The 2500-nt window shown below is 50.0% G+C and overlaps 1 protein-coding gene and 1 long non-coding RNA gene across 2 annotated transcripts in view; both read left to right on the top strand.

The window, feature by feature from the left end:
- LOC127918580 (tubulin-specific chaperone D-like) overlaps positions 1-2500 on the top strand; it is a 68602-nt gene that overhangs the window by 61328 nt on the left and 4774 nt on the right.
- Positions 334-2500, top strand: part of LOC127918584 (uncharacterized) — a 2819-nt gene continuing 652 nt past the window's right edge. The window contains exons 1-3 of the long non-coding RNA XR_008100432.1: positions 334-1192; positions 2090-2206; positions 2285-2362. This is a non-coding gene — a long non-coding RNA (uncharacterized LOC127918584). The remainder of the gene's footprint in view (positions 1193-2089; positions 2207-2284; positions 2363-2500) is intronic.

Below are 2500 nucleotides of genomic sequence, written 5' to 3' on the forward strand. Positions count from 1 at the left end.
CTGCCTCTCTCTCTGCCTCTCTCTCTCTCTGCCTCTCTCTCTCTCTCTCTCTCTCTCTCTGCCTCTCTCTCTGCCTCTCTCTCTCTGCCTCTCTCTCCCTCTCTCTCTCTCTCTCTCTCTCTCTCTCTGCCTCTCTCTCTGCCTCTCTCTCTCTGCCTCTCTCTCTCTCTGCCTCTCTCTCTCTCTCTCTCTCTCTCTCTCTCTGCCTCTCTCTCTCTCTCTCTCTCTGCCTCTCTCTCTGCCTCTCTCTCTCTCATCTGTCTCTCTCTCTCATCTGTCTCTCTCTCATCTGTCTCTCTCTCTCTGCCTCTCTCATCTCTCTCTCTATTTCAATGTAAGGGTTTTTATTGTCATGGAAAACATATGTTTACATTGCCAAAGCAAGTGAAATAAATCATATACAAAAGTGAAATAAACAATAAAAAATGAACAGTAAACATTACACTCACAAGTTCCAAAGGAATAAAGACATTTCAGATGTCTTTATACAGAGTTGTAATGATGTGCAAATAGTACAAAAACTGGTTGACCTTTTCTTGTGGCAACAGGTCACAAATCTTGCTGCTGTGATGTCACACTGTGGTATTTCACCCAATCGATCACTTCCTTTTAGGTGGTTGTAGATTTTAGTGGGTATCGGCCTAATTCTGCTCTGCGTGCATTATGTGGTGTTTTACGTTGTACACTGAGGATATTTTTGCAGAATCTCAAATTGTTTTTTTTTTGTCCCATTTTGTGAATTCTTGGTTGGTGAGCGGACCCCAGACTTCACAACCTTAAAGGGCAATGGACTCTATGACTGATTCAAGTGTTTTTAACCAGATCATAATTGGTATGTCAAATTTTATGTTCCTTTTGATGGTGTAGAAGACATTTAGAAGACCCTTCTTGCCTTGTCTCTCAGCTCGTTCACAGCTTTGTGGAAGTTACCTGTGATGCTGATGTTTAGGCCGAGGTTTGTATAGTTATTTTTGTGTTCTCGGGAAATGGTGTCTAGATGGAATTTGTATTTGTCGTCCTGGTGACTGGACCTTTTTTGGAACACCATTATTTTGGTCTTACTGAGATTTACTGTCAGGGCCCAGGTCTGACAGAATCTGTGCAGAAGATCTAGGTGCTGCTGTAGGCTTTCCTTGGTTGGTGACAGATCTAGGTGCTGCTGTAGGCCCTCCTTGGTTGGTGACAGATCTAGGTGCTGCTGGAGGCTTTCCTTGTTTGGTGACAGATCTAGGTGCTGCTGTAGGCCCTCCTTGGTTGGGGACAGATCTAGGTGCTGCTGTAGGCCCTCCTTGGTTGGGGACAGATCTAGGTGCTGCTGTAGGCCCTCCTTGGTTGGGGACAGATCTAGGTGCTGCTGTAGGCCCTCCTTGGTTGGGGACAGATCTAGGTGCTGCTGTAGGCCCTCCTTGGTTGGTGACAGATCTAGGTGCTGCTGGAGGCCCTCCTTGGTTGGTGACAGATCTAGGTGCTGCTGTAGGCTTTCCTTGGTTGGTGACAGATCTAGGTGCTGCTGTAGGCCCTCCTTGGTTGGTGACAGATCTAGGTGCTGCTGTAGGCTTTCCTTGGTTGGTGACAGATCTAGGTGCTGCTGTAGGCCCTCCTTGGTTGGTGACAGATCTAGGTGCTGCTGGAGGCTTTCCTTGTTTGGTGACAGATCTAGGTGCTGCTGTAGGCCCTCCTTGGTTGGGGACAGATCTAGGTGCTGCTGTAGGCCCTCCTTGGTTGGGGACAGATCTAGGTGCTGCTGTAGGCCCTCCTTGGTTGGGGACAGATCTAGGTGCTGCTGTAGGCCCTCCTTGGTTGGGGACAGATCTAGGTGCTGCTGTAGGCCCTCCTTGGTTGGTGACAGATCTAGGTGCTGCTGGAGGCCCTCCTTGGTTGGTGACAGATCTAGGTGCTGCTGTAGGCTTTCCTTGGTTGGTGACAGATCTAGGTGCTGCTGTAGGCCCTCCTTGGTTGGTGACAGATCTAGGTGCTGCTGTAGGCTTTCCTTGGTTGGTGACAGATCTAGGTGCTGCTGTAGGCCCTCCTTGGTTGGTGACAGATCTAGGTGCTGCTGTAGGCTTTCCTTGGTTGGGGACAGATCTAGGTGCTGCTGTAGGCTTTCCTTGGTTGGTGACAGATCTAGGTGCTGCTGTAGGCCCTCCTTGGTTGGTGACAGATCTAGGTGCTGCTGTAGGCTTTCCTTGGTTGGGGACAGATCTAGGTGCTGCTGTAGGCCCTCCTTGGTTGGGGACAGATCTAGGTGCTGCTGTAGGCCCTCCTTGGTTGGGGACAGATCTAGGTGCTGCTGTAGGCCCTCCTTGGTTGGTGACAGATCTAGGTGCTGCTGTAGGCCCTCCTTGGTTGGTGACAGATCTAGGTGCTGCTGTAGGCCCTCCTTGGTTGGGGACAGATCTAGGTGCTGCTGTAGACCCTCCTTGGTTGGGAACAGATCTAGGTGCTGCTGTAGGTCCTCCTTGGTTGAGGACAGATCTAGGTGCTGCTGTAGGCCCTCCTT

Source organism: Oncorhynchus keta, unplaced genomic scaffold (assembly GCF_023373465.1).
Source record: "Oncorhynchus keta strain PuntledgeMale-10-30-2019 unplaced genomic scaffold, Oket_V2 Un_contig_14560_pilon_pilon, whole genome shotgun sequence".
Taxonomy (NCBI): Eukaryota; Metazoa; Chordata; class Actinopteri; order Salmoniformes; family Salmonidae; genus Oncorhynchus; species Oncorhynchus keta.